Source organism: Mytilus edulis, chromosome 13, assembly GCF_963676685.1.
Source record: "Mytilus edulis chromosome 13, xbMytEdul2.2, whole genome shotgun sequence".
Taxonomy (NCBI): domain Eukaryota; kingdom Metazoa; phylum Mollusca; class Bivalvia; order Mytilida; family Mytilidae; genus Mytilus; species Mytilus edulis.
Window position 1 is genome coordinate 40,620,240 of NC_092356.1, and position 15,261 is coordinate 40,635,500.

The 15,261-nt window shown below is 31.4% G+C and overlaps 1 long non-coding RNA gene across 1 annotated transcript; it reads right to left on the reverse strand.

The window, feature by feature from the left end:
* Nucleotides 1-3,029: 3,029 nt before the first annotated feature.
* Nucleotides 3,030-14,757, reverse strand: LOC139502239 (uncharacterized). Its single transcript, XR_011658753.1, has 4 exons — nt 14,615-14,757; nt 7,034-7,172; nt 4,362-4,411; nt 3,030-3,173 (listed from the first exon to the last, which is right to left on the reverse strand). It is a non-coding gene; the product is annotated as an uncharacterized lncRNA (long non-coding RNA).
* Between the last annotated feature and the right edge of the window lie 504 nt (nt 14,758-15,261).

Sequence of the window (15,261 nt, forward strand, 5' to 3'; positions counted from 1 at the left end):
CGTAAGAGGTAATTAATACTTAATTAAATTCCATAAGAGTGAAATTATCTTTATTCATGATAGCAAGTTATCTATGTCAAGTAATTTTATATCACAACCAGATCTGAGCTTAAATCATGCCTTGAACATTCAACGATCCGTGTATATGAGAGAGTCGACAATTTGCTTAAATAAAATGACTATCTTCAGTTAAAAACCAAATCCTCTAAATATTTGCGGCTTCTGGTTGGTACTCCACAACATATATATTTTTTTATCTTTTTATCTGTATCTCTATTATTAACAAATATCAGTCTTTCTTCAATAATTCTAAACCACCCACGGAAAAAGATATATTCAGTGAAGATTTTTGGTGTGGTTTGTGTTGCTAAGTCTTCAGTTTTTTTATGTTTTTTTAAAACTGTTGTTTGTGTTTGTGATTTGGTCTTTTTCTTTTTTATCCCTGGCGTTGTCCCTTTATTTTCTACGTCTCAGTTTGTAAGTCCCTTTGGTATCGATCGCCTCTCTTAAGCTTAACTTCTGCGAGGTTTTGAATAACTGCATCTGCTGTATGTTCCCTTCAAATCGATTGATAGTTGTGACTTTTTGAATCGCTATACTACATTTTCAATCAAATAGTAGAAGTTTTTTTTATAAATAGCCATTTATTATCAGCAACTAATAATTGTATGTCCACTTCGGTCAGGAAAATGATGAATACGGCATATATACTTGTAAAGAACTATGACGAAATCATGTTAGCTATATATTTTCTCCATAAAACTGTATATTAATGTTCGGCAAATAAGTTAAAATGCATGACTGTAGTTTTTCGTATTTTTCGCCATTGTCCATAGATTTGTTCGTGTGTTCTGTACAAAAGTGTATTATCAAAAGACATTTTCTTCATGAAAACTGAATATCAATGTTCGGCAAAAAAAGTTAATAAACGCATGACTATTTTTTTGTATTTTTTTCCCAATTACCCTTAGATTTGCTCGTGCACATGTGTTGTTATGAACAAACATGTATTATCAAAAGACAGTAAAGACCGTGTAGATTCCATTCACTACAAACAAGTTAAAAATATCTAACGGTACCTTTATGATTTTTTTGCTTTGAATAATTAAGACTTGATTTTCTCAATGCTAGTATGAAGAGATCAACTCTTTCGACATATGTCTTTCGGGATTAGATATTTCACTTTATAATAAATTCCAAGTATTACCTAAATTATGAAATAACGTCTTTTGAGTAACAAACAAGTTTTAACTGATCAACTGTATAAATTCTTCAATGGTTTCAGTACATACAAATAAACAAAAAAATATTCAGAACCACGGCTGATACAAACTGGTTCCTAGAATTCGAAACAATACCAACTGCCTATATCTCATAACCATAAACAAAACATATACAGACTGTATATGGGATTCACAGACAATAAAAAGACTAGATGTATCTTACAACCATAGAAATGCAAAGACTGTTTTAAAAACCATGTGCAGACTATTTACATTCAGATAACTTTAAAGAACCACAGACAATACATTCAGACTGTGAAGGAGAACCACAGACAAAACACACTAACGTACCTTACAATTAGACAATACTTAAGAACACATGCAATACATATAAGTTTGAGCGGATTAACGACCAACTATAATGTAAGTTTTTTTTACACATTGTTGTCAATATAATCGAATTTTATACATGTGAGAGGTTAAGCTAGCTATAAAACCAGTTTCGTTTAAAGCAACCAGTTTCAAAATCAGAAAATGTCTGTACCATTTCAGTAAAAAGACAGGTATTATACCAAATATGTCCGTTTTTTAAGCATTGTTATAAATAAATGGAATTTGATGTGACAGTCATTCAAGCAAGAGGTTTAGCGCTATAAAACCAGGTTAAATCCACCATTTTCTGCATTTGAGAATGCAGGTACAAAATCAGGAATATACAAATACAAATATAACAGTTGTTGTTTATTCATTTGATGCATTTCATCATTTGATGTATTTCATCATTTGATTTTGCCATTTGATTGCTTTCCTTTTTGAATTTTTACTCGGAGTTCAGTATTCATTTATTTCACCTTTTATGCATTCTGTTTGATGTGTTTTTGCCTTTGATCAGGAACGTTCCATTTCTGCTTTTCCTAGGAGCTCTGTATTTTTTTTATTTTACTTCATACAAATCAAGCATATTCTCTTTGCTCTGCATGTTCTTAATTTGTGTCACGGAAGGAGACCCATATCATGCGTTATTCTAATACATGAAGAAAATCTTGAAGTAATCTTTCAATTAAACATTGTTTTACACATGCTTAAAACTTAAAAACTTGAAATGTGGTATGTTTATCAAGAAGATAACTATCCAATGGAGACTTTCAACAATGGCAAAACACATACAATATTGTATAATGTAGTTCAAAGGAGAAAACCAACCATGTCATTAGTGTAAACAACACATTTAGAAAGTGAGTAGGTTAAAATCAATCCAGTTTAGTCTGATGTAAAATCATTCTGTAATTGCCAAAAGTGCATTTGATATAAAACATGTATAAGGCAATTTCCTATAAAAATTTAATTTCCAAGGGACATTACTAATAGTGAAAAAGTGGATTTGAAATGAATTTCAATCTAACCCTAATACTTGCTAAGATAAACCTTCAATATAAATTTCGTAGCAATCCTATGAATGATGTAGATTTGAAAAGGCTTTCCATGCAATATTTCGTATAATTTATATTTCCAAGGGGAATAGCTCCTTCAATAATAACTATTTGGAACTGAATATGACTCCCCTATAAAAAGAATTATAAACACTAACTTTCATAGGAGCTACATTCAGTTAAAGGGTAATCAAGTATAAAGGTATACTAAAACTGCTTCTGCATCTTCTAGTTGTTACAGATACACATGTTAGAAAATGGTTAAAAAAGATATGCATTTGTCACTTTACTAGGAGAATCCAATGTTGTCAAAGAACACCAAGCATGAGAAGGAGAATTGACATAAAGTATTTTTAAAGAACATAATATAACATGATTTATTGTACATAACTCTTTAATACTAATTGAATATAACTATAACACAAATCGAAGTGCAGTACAAATAATCTCCTCTGTTCTGTAGACATTCTTGCCTCTCATTCTTTCTTAATTGTGTGGCAGGCACTAAATCTTGTTTAACCTAAAACATAACAATATGGTTCAGTTGAATAAATAATTATTCCAAAACAATACAAAATTTAAAAGTCCCAAACAGTTGTCATTTGTTTTCCATCTAAGGACAAATAGGAGTGTTTCATCATTGCAATGGCAGAATCCCAAGACAGTATCAAAATGTAAAACTTATAGAAATACAATTCATTTGTGCGACCAATCATTTAAAGTTCAAATCATTTTTTTCTTGGGTAATTACTTTTCTTTGCTTTACAACTGTGATGATTAAAATATAAAGTGTGGTGATAGACAAACATAGAATGGTGAGAGACAAACATAGTGTGGTGATAGACAAACGTAGTGTGGTGATAGACAAAGATAGTGTGGTGATAGACAAACATAGTGTGGTGATAGACAAACATAGTGTGGTGATAGACAAAGATAGTGTGGTGATAGACAAAGGTAGTGTGGTGATAGACAATAGTTTGGTGATAGACAAACATAGTGTGGTGATAGACAAACATAGTGGGGTGATAGACAAACATAGTGTGGTGATAGACAATAGTGTGGTGATAAACAATAGTGTGGTGATAGACAAACATAATATGGTGATAGATATACACAGTGTGTTGATTTATTATGTGTGGCGGTCGATATATTATATGTGGCCATAATTATATTATGTGTGGCAGTAGATACATAATATGTGGTGGTATATACATTATGTGTGTGCCAGCAGATGTATACTGTAGACAATGCTTCAAGTGCAATAACACTGAAACAATATATTTATAAGGTTTACTCATTTTGAATGTTACAATCATTGACCCCCAGTGAGTATATCATATTTGCTGCTTTTACTGAAAAGATGCCTGACATGATATTTACATAAAATATTGCATGACATTTTGGAGCGGTTATACCTTAAAAAACATTTCTTTTAAATTATTTCATTTCAACCAGGATTGTTTAAGTGCTTATTAACTCTTTACATACATATGTTTAATACTTTGCTAATTAACTCTTTACATACATATGTATAATACTTTGCTAATTAACTCTTTACATACATATTTATAATACTTTGCTAATTAACTCTTTACATGCATATGTATAATACTTTGCTAATTAACTCTTTACATACGTATGTATAATACTTTGCTAATTAACTCTTTACATACATATGTATATTACTTTAAATTTCAACGAAGATTACCTTTTCCTTTTCTTCTATTTTCTATCTATCAAAAATCTTGTTTCACTTTTCTGAAGAAAAAAAATAATAACAATGATAGGTGTCACATTGAGTCATTTTAAGTTTAAAATCTAAATTAACATAAACAGATTTCTGTACAGAAACATGGATTATTATCATACTCATATCCACTTTCAAGTTGGAAGTTGAGAGATATACCCAGTGGTGTGAAAGACATAATGTATATATTGAGGTGAAAATATTAACAGTGAGCTGATAGATATTTTGAGTGAGGTGATACATATAAAATGAGCAATTGATTTACAAAGTGAGGTAATTGGTATTTTCAGTAAGGTGATATGATATATTGTGTGGATATATACATAGAGAATTTTGGGTAAATATAGAGAAAATGGGGATATATATAGAGAGTATGTGGTGATTGATATATGTAGTGAGGTGATTGATAAATAAAGTAAGGTGATAGGTGTTTATGTTGTGAAGAAAAACATAGAGACTTCTGGGTTAGATATAGAGAGTGTGTGGTCATTGATAATTTTTGCGAGGTGAAAGTATATAAAGTACGGTGAAAGGTGTTTATAAAGTGGTCATAAACATATGGACTGTGGGGATAGATATGGAGATTATGGGCATATTATACGTATATAGAGAGTTTGATGTGATTGATATATTTAGTGAGGTGATTGATAAAAACAGGAAACTGATAGGTGTTTATGATGTGGCCATAAACATAGAGACTAGTGGGATAGATATTGAGAGTATGGGGATGGATATAGAGAGTGTGTGGTGATTGATATATAAAGTGAGGTGATGGATAAATAAAGTAAGTTGATATGTGTTTATAATGTGGTCATAAACACAGAGACTGTAGGGATAGATATCGAAAGTATGGGGATAGATATAGAGAGTATGTGGTGATTGTTATATAAAGTGAGGTGATGGATAAATAAAGTAAGGTGATAGGTGTTTATAATGTGGTCATAAACATAGAGACTGTGGGGATAGATATCGAAAGTATGGGGATAGATATAGAGAGTATGTGGTGATTGATATATAAAGCGAGGTGATGGATAAATAAAGTAAGGTGATTGGTGTTTATAATGTGGTCATAAACATAGAGACTGTGGGGATACATAACAAGAGTATGGGGATATATATAGAAAGTGTGTGGTGATTGATATATAAAGTGAGGTGATGGATAAATAAAGTAAGGTGATAGGTGTATATAATTCGGTCATAAACATAGAAACTGTGGGGATAGATATCGAAAGTATGGGAATATATATAGAGAGTGTGTTGATTGATATATATAAAGTGAAGTGATTGATAAATAAAGTGAGGTGATGGGTGTTTATTATGTGAAGATATACAGAGAGACTTTTAGGATAGATATAGAGAGTGTGTGTGTGGTGATTGATATATAAAGTGAGGTGATTGATAAATAAAGTAAGGTGATAGTTGTTTATTGTGTGGAGATATATACAGAGAGACTTTTGAGGCAGATATTGGGAGTTGGGGATATATAACAAACAAATGGAAGTTTTTAGCGACCTTGACTGGCTATACAGCCCTTGCACGGTTGGTGGGGATATATATATAGAGTGTGGTGATTGATACATAAAGTGAGGTGATTGATAAATAAAGTAAGGTAATCTAAGGTGTTTATTATGTGGAGATATACAGAGAGACTTTTGGGGTAGATATAGAGAGTATGGGGATATATATAGAGAGTATGGGGATATATATAGAGAGTGTGGTGATTGATATATAAAGTGAGGTGATTGATAAATAAAGTAAAAGGGAAGCTTTTGTATTATCCTGAGATATACATAGAGATTATTATGATATATACATAATGACTGTTGGCATCAGAATGGAGAGTGTAGTGATAGATAATCATAGTATGGGGATAGCTATTGAGACTGTAGTGATAGATAATCATAGTATGGGGATTGCTATTGAGACTGTAGTGATAGATGGTCATAGTATGGGGATAGCTATTGAGACTGTAGTGATAGATAATCATAGTATGGGGGTAGCTATTGAGACTGTAGTGATAGATGGTCATAGTATGGGGATAGCTATTGAGACTGTAGTGATAGATAATCATGGTATGGAGATAGCTATTGAGACTGTAGTGATATATAATCATAGTATGGGAATAGCTATTGAGACTGTAGTGATAGATAATCATGGTATGGAGATAGCTATTGAGACTGTAGTGATAGATAATCATAGAATGGGGATAGCTTTTGAGACTGTAGTGATAGATAATCATAGAATGGGGATAGCTATTGAGACTGTAGTGATATATAATCATAGTATGGGGATAGCTATTGAGACTGTAGTGATAGATAATCGTGGTATGGAGATAGCTATTGAGACTGTAGTGATATATAATCATAGTATGGGGATAGCTATTGAGACTGTAGTGATAGATAATCATAGTATGGGAATAGCTATTGAGACTGAAGTGATAGATAATCATGGTATGGGGGTAGCTATTGAGACTGTTGGGATAAATGATCATAGTATGGGGGTAGCTATTGAGACTGTTGGGATATATATGGAAAGTGTGGTGATGAATGCAGCGACTGTAGCAATGGAGGAATATATTAAACACCACACTGTATATATCTTTTTTTGAATATCATTTTATAAAAATACTTTACCATCACTATTGCTGAGTGCTGCTTGTTTGTAAATCATTTAACTATTCTTGTTATTTCATTTAAAATTAGATGTACCCATGTCCTTTCTTCCATTTTCACCAATGACCTCTAAATCCTTGCAAAATGTTGTTTGGTATTTCTGTAAAAAGAACACAAATATAAATAATCAATTTGATAATTGCTACATGATTAGTATACAAGCTTATACAAACATATCTCAGTGGAAATTGCATAGCTGCATATCTCCTTCCATTGTAAATTATACAATGACAGTGAATGACCAGTACATTTCTCTGACTTATAGAAGATACAAGTTATAGTATACAGTCTGGTGAAAAATAGATAAATAATGATGATAGATATAATCATTTTGTTACTATAAATATGATATGATGGTGATAAAAAGATATAGATAGGTGATAAGTGTGGACTTAGTTATAGTGGGATTATGTGTATATATACAGTGAGGTAAAGGATCCACAGAATAGTATAAAGATATATACAGTGTGATGATATATAAACAAAAGGATGATATATATATATATATATATATATATATATATATATATATATATGCTGTGTGGTGACATATATAGCAATGGTGTTGTGATTGATTTAAGCAGTGCATTTAGTTAAAAGATACATATGTGGAGGGGATACATATATAAAATATGGTGAAAAATTATCAACAGTGAGGTCAAGAAAATATTTTCAAGGATGTCATCTATAATACTAAAATTACGAGGTCCAATTTGTCAGCTGTCATCACGTAAAAAAGATGAATCAAAGAATTCAACTTTATATATAAATAATATAGTACAAAGGTGTAGATTAAAAATTACACCACTCCAGGCCCTTTTGTTTTCCACGTAATTAATATTGCTAATAATTAAGAAGTTCCGGGTCGAGTCCGATACCAATAGTATATTCATCTGTTTAATTTTCTGCATTTGACAGGCGCACCACCAAACGGTGTATTCAGGATATGCTGTATACACGGGTCATAATCACAGGGTTGACAATACTAAATTGTCAAATTGTTACCTATTGTAGTATTTTAATCAGTAAGACTTTATAAGATAACAATACGAATACTAAAAATAAGGCGTATAGGTACAGTTTTCAATTTGTTAGCGGGCATGACGTAAAACAGCGAATCAAATAATTCAACTTTATTTATAACTAATATAGGACAATGCTGTTGATAAAACAAATACTCCATCCCAGGACTTTTCATTTTCCAAATAATTAATATTACCAATAATTGATTAGTTCCAGTTAGACGGGTTCAAACAGAAAGATTTGAAAGCAGAGAAAACTGTGATAGCTATATCTTATAATCGGCATGACTTTATCAGATGACAATACTAATACAAAAATAAGTCTTGCGCATAGTTATATACTTTAATTCAGTCACGGACCCATGATATCACGGGTGTGTTCTAGTATATATATAAAATGAGGAAATAGATATATAAATTAAGGTGAAAGATATATAAAGTGAGATGATAAAGTGAGATGATAGATATACAAATTGTGGTGACAGATAAACAGTGTGGTGCTATATGTATAAAGTGAGGTGATAGAGATATAAAATGTAGTGGTAGATGTACAGTGTGGTGATAGATATATTAAATAAGGTGATATAAAATGAGGTGGTATATTAATAAAATGAGGTCTTACTTATATAGACTGAGATGATAGATATACAAAGTATGGTGACATATATACAGGGTGGTGATAGATATACAAAGTGTTGTGACATATGATCAGTTAGGTGATAGATGTATAAGGTGTTATGATAGATATATAAAGTGTGATGATAGATATATAAAGTGTGATGATAGATATATAAAGTGTGGTGATAGATACATAAAGTGTTGTGACATATGATGAGTTAGGTGATAGATGTATATAGTGTGGTGTGGTGTGGTGATAGATATATACAGTGTGTTGATAGATATATAAAGTAAGGTGATTAATGATAGAGTGATACTAGATTATGCCACTGTCCCAGATTAGGGGAGGGTTGGGATCCCGCTCACATGTTTAACACCGCCACATTATATATGTATGTGCCTGTCCCAAGTCAGGAGCCTGTAATTCAGTGGTTGTTGTTTGTTTATGTGTTACATATTTGTTTTTCTTTTATTTTTTTCTAACATGAATAAGACCATTAGTTTTCTCGTTTAAATTGTCTTATCGGGGACTTTTATAGCTGACTATGGGGTATCGGGTTTGCTCATTGTTGAAGGACGTATGGTGACCTATACTTGTTAATGTTTGTGTCATTTTGGTCTTTTTGTTGGTAGTTGTCAGTTGTCTCATTGGCAATCATACCACATCTTCTTTTTTAAATATAGAGTGTGATGATTGATGATACAGAGTGGTGATAGATATATACAGAGAGGTGAAAACTGATACAGAGTGATAACAGATATATACAATGTTGTGATTGATGATACAGAGTGGTGAAGGATGATACACAGTGGTGATACATATAAACAATATGGAAACTGATGATACAGAGTGGTGATAGATACATACAGAGAGGTGATAGCTATATACAGTGTGGTAATTGGTGATACAGAGTGGGGATAGATGTCTAGTGTGGTGATACATATAAACAATATGGTGACTGATGATAGAGAGTGGTGAAAGATATATACACTATGACGATTGATGATACAGAGTGGTGATAGATACATACAGAGAGGTGATAGCTATATACAGTATGGTAATTAGTGATAACGAGTTGGGATAGATGTCTAGTGTGGTGATACTGATAGAGATAAACAATATGGTGACTGATGATACAGAGTGGTGAAAGATATATACACTATGACAATTGATGATACAGAGTGGTGATAGATATATACAGTAAGGTGATTAATTATACAGAGTGGTGATAGATATGTAGAGTGTGGTCATAGATATCTATTCCTCAATTTGGTGTCCTACAGATACAGTCCTGCATATATCGCTAGGCTGTATTTATATACTATACAGATATCAGTCATGTGGTGTGCTTTAATATGTTCTGTTTGTTTTTCAAATATCTCTATATAGCAATAAGAATCCCACCCATTTTCTGAAAAGATACACACACAAACACCAGTCTTTTCTACGATGACAATAATAGTTTTCAAAATTGAAATGTGTATGATTGTGCAACATAATCAACCATACTGAAAAACAAATAGTTACAATGATAGGTGCCGAACTGAATCACTTTTAGTTTTCAGCAAACATACACAGATTGCTGTAAATATACATTAATCATTAGTATGCTTATATACATTTTCAAATTGGTATAAACATGGTTTTAACAGATACACATAGAGTTGTGATAGCCTTATACAGTAAGAGGATAAACCAAACATATTAAGTATGGGGATAGACAAAAATAAATTGAATTGAGGTGATATGTATATAGAAGTTGGTGATAGATAAATGAAGTTAAAATATCATGTTAGGTGATAAATATATAGACTGTGGTGATGGCTATATCATATGAGGTGATGGATATAAAAATTGAGGTGATAAATAAAAAAAGTGTGGTGATAGATAAAGAAAGTGAGGTAATATATAAAGAATGTGAGGTGATAAATAAAGAAAGTAGGGTTATAGATATGTAAAGTGTAGTAACAGATGTATAAAGAGAGGTGATTGATATATTATATGTGGTGATAGATAATAGAAAGTGTGGTGATAGATACATAAATTGAGGTCATAAGATATATGAAGTGTAGTTACAAATGTATAAAAAGTGGTATATTGGGTATGGTTATAGATATATGAGGTGATGTAAATTAATGTGTAGTGACAAATTATAAAAAAAGGTGACAGATTTATAAAGTGTGGTGACAGATATATATAAAGTTAGGTGAAAGTTAGTTGATTGATATATGAAGGGTGGTGATATATATAATATATTGTGTAATCATACGTTTTTTGATTGAGTAAAGTCTGCCAATTGATATTTTATCGTATGTTTTTCTATGTTGTGATGTTATGCTATTGTTTCAGAAAAAGGGAGAAGGTTTGGATCCATTAAAACGTTTAATCCCGCTGCAAATGTTTGCACCTGTCCTAAGTCAGGAATCTGATGTACAGTAGTTGTCATTTGTTTATGTAATATATACGTGTTTCTCGTTTTGTTTATATAGATTAGACCGTTGGTGTTCCGGTTTGAATGGTTTTACACTAGTAATTTTGGGGCCCTTTATAGCTTGTTGTTCGGTGTGAGCCAAGGCTCCGTGTTGAAGGCCGTACTTTAACCTATAATGGTTTACTTTTTAAATTGTTATTTGGATGGAGAGTTGTCTCATTGGCACTCACACCACATCTTCCTATATCTATATATATATAAAGTGTGGGGACAGATTTATAAAGTGTGGTGACAGATATATTGAATGAGGTGATAGATGTATTTAGTTGGATGATAGATATATAAAGTATAGTGATAGATATATAAAATGAGTTGATAGATATATATATAGTGACCTGATGGATATATTAAGTGTGGTGATGGATATGTTAAGAGTAGTGACAGATATATAAAGTGTGGTGACAGATATAAAATGTGTAGTGACAGATGAATGGTGTAGTGATAAATGAAGAATGGGGTGATAGATGTATAAAGTTTAGTGAGAGATAAATATAAAGTGAGGTGATTGATATATAAAGTGAGGTGATAGATATATAAAGTGTGGTGAACGATTTATAAAGTGTGGTGACATATATATAAAGTGAGGTGATAGATATATAAGGTGTGGTGATGTATATATAATGTTTGGTGACAAATATAAAAAGTGTGCTGAAATATTTATTAAGTGTGAAGACAGATATATCAAGTGTGGTGACATATATATAAAGTATGGTGACATATATATAAGGTGTGGTGATAGATATAAAAAGTGTGGTAATAGATAAATAAAGTGGGGTGACAGATAAATTAATTTGGGTGAAAGATACATAAAGTATGGTGACAGATATATAAGGTGTGGTGACAGATATATAAAGTGTGGTGACAGATAAATAAAGTGTGGTGTCAGATATATAAAGTCTGGTGACAGATATATAAGGTGTAGTGATAGATATATAAAGTGAGGTGATAGATATATATATATATATATATATATATATAGTAACGTGATAGATATATAGAGTGATTGATATATAAGGTGTGGTGACAGATATATAAAGTGTGGTGATAGATATTTAAAGTCCGGTGACAGATATATAAGGTGTGGTATAAGATATTTAAAATGTAGGGATAGATATATATAGTAACGTGATGGATATATAAAGTCTGGTGATGGATATATAAAGTCTGGTGATGAATATGTTAAGGGTGGTGACAGATATATAAAGTATGTGACAAATATATTAAGTATGGTGACAGATATATAAAGTATGGTGACAGATATATATAGTGAGGTGATTGATATATAAAGTGTGATGATGGATATATATAGTGAGGTTATTGATATATAAAGTGTGAAGATGGATATGTTTAGTGTATTGACAGAAATATGAAGTGTGGTGACAGATATATTAAGTATGGTGACAGATATATATAGTGAGGTGATGGATATATAAAGTGTAATGACAGATATATAAAGTATAGTGACAGATATATTTAATCTGGTGACAGATATATAAAGTATGGTGACAGATATATAGTGAAGTGGTAGATATATAAATTGTGGGGATAGATATAAAGTCTGGTGACAGAAATATAAAGAGAAGTGATAGATATATATATATTGCGGTGATGGATATATAAAGTGTGGTGATGGATATGTTAAGTGTAATGACAGATATATAAAGTATGGAGACAGATATATAAAGTATGGTGACAGATATATATAGTGAGGTGACATATATATAAAGTATGGTGACAGATATATATAGTGAGGTGATTGATATATAAAGTGATCAGGTGATAGATATATATAGTGAGTGAGTGAGGTGATTGATATATATAAAGTGTGATAATGGATATGTTAAGTGTTTTGACAGAAATATTAAGTCTGGTGACAGATATATAAAGTATGGTGACAGATATATATAGTGAGGTGATGGATAAATAAAGTGTTATGACAGATATATAAAGTATAGTGACAGATATATAAAATATGGTGACAGATATATATAAAGTATGGTGACAGATATATAAAGTGTGTTGAATGATATATAAAGTGTAAAGTGTAATGACAGATATATAAAGTATAGTGACAGATATATATAGTGAGGTGATGGATATATAAAGTGTAATGACATATATATAAAGTATTGTGACAGATATTTAAAGTATGGTGACAGATATATAAAGTATGGTGACAAATATATAGTGGGTTGATGGATATGTAAAGTGTGGGGATAGATATATAGTCTGGTGACAGATATATAAAGAGTAGTGATAGAATGGTGATAGAGATATACAGTGTTGAACAAAGTGGTGATTAATACAGAATGGTGATGATTAAATAGTGTGTTGATAGATTAATAGAGTGGTGATAAATATACAGAGTGGTGTTATATATATTCAGTGTGGAGATTTTAATATATTGGTGATATAGAGTGTAGTGATAAATAAAGTGAGGTGATAGATATTTATATTGGTGATACATATAAAAACAGAAGGATGATCAGATATATACACTGGTGATAGATGTTTGCAATGGTGATATATATATACAATTGGTAATATATGTTTACATTGGTGATAAAAAATAAATATTTTTTTATTATGAAGATTTTTTCAACTCGTTTTATGGCATTCCCGACCTGATGATTATTTTCATTTAATCTAGGTGTGTTTAGTTTTATCTTAGTTGTTCATTGGTCAATATTTGATTATGACGTCAAATTTTCAGGCTTTTGAAATTCCCATTGTGACGACATGAAGACAGAAAAACAGATTTCACCACCTAATCTCTTGCAATACCATATTTATCCACTCTTGACAGTGTCAAAATTAATTGATTTTGATATCACCTAAAGGAATGTGTACATTTTTATAGTCATGCACCCAAAACTACTGTTATAAACGTCATTTGCCAATTTTTTTTACGGTTATTTGTGATTTCCAGATTTCCAGGGATTACAAGTATCACCCTCATACATGACCAGGGGTAGGAGGGGTCCTGATCCCTTAAACATGAAATCCCGATTTTTAAATAAATTTAAATTCTGACATCCAGAAATTCAAAAATAGAATTCCTGTATCTCATTATAGATCCCAAAATCCTGAGCCTAAAAACACCAGATCCTGGAGTCCCGATAAAGGTCCTCTCCCCCATATACATGCATGATCCATATCCATCTTTTTAAAACTTCATGGACGCCGCAAGAAATCATTTGGTCACCTCCTATGAACACTGACATGATAATGACACATGAAAAGTATTTATTGTCGGACTCTTTTGAACCAGATCACATTTTGTAGTTTGAAAAGGAAAAGGAAAAGGGGGGGGGGGGGGGTGTGAAGCCTCCTTTCCTAGTTAAAATGTTATTTTGCATTTTGAGTTGATCATGTATGTTTTCATTGTTACAATGCATTATTTTTCAAACCTTTCACATGTTTTTGTTATGTGTGCTCTTAAGGACTCGAAAGAGAGCCACTTCAGCAAATGAGCACGACGTGTATTTTCTTTCGCAGATAAATGTAAATAAAAGCGTACAAATTTATCTCCACATAGGAGATTTTTTTTCAAAAAGTGAAAGTAGAAATAACCGGATCCGCCCAATTCCGGCCGCGCATGCGCACAAATGCGAGGTTACAGTCCGGGTTACAATATCTATAACCTTGTATATTATATACCTCTTTGAATTGTTTAAATTACCTTGTCATTTCGGGGATTTTTATAGCTTACTATGCGGTATGGGCTTTGCTAATTGTTGAAGGTTGTGCAGTGACCTATAGTTGTTAATTTCTGTGTCATTTTGTCTCTTAATTCAGTGTGAAGAGTTGTCTCATTGGCAATCATATTACATCTTCTTTTTTATTTATAATTAATATTTTAACAATATTTGAACTACAAATCAAATCAAATCAAATCATTCTATTAATAATTATAGGACCCTTCAGTACATATCAATTACAAACAAGAAAATAATAATAAAAAAAATACTACTTTTGTTATTTGACAATTTACATACTTATATAATTTTCTCTGATTTGCCTAGCAAATAATATAAATATCACATCCTTCTGTCAT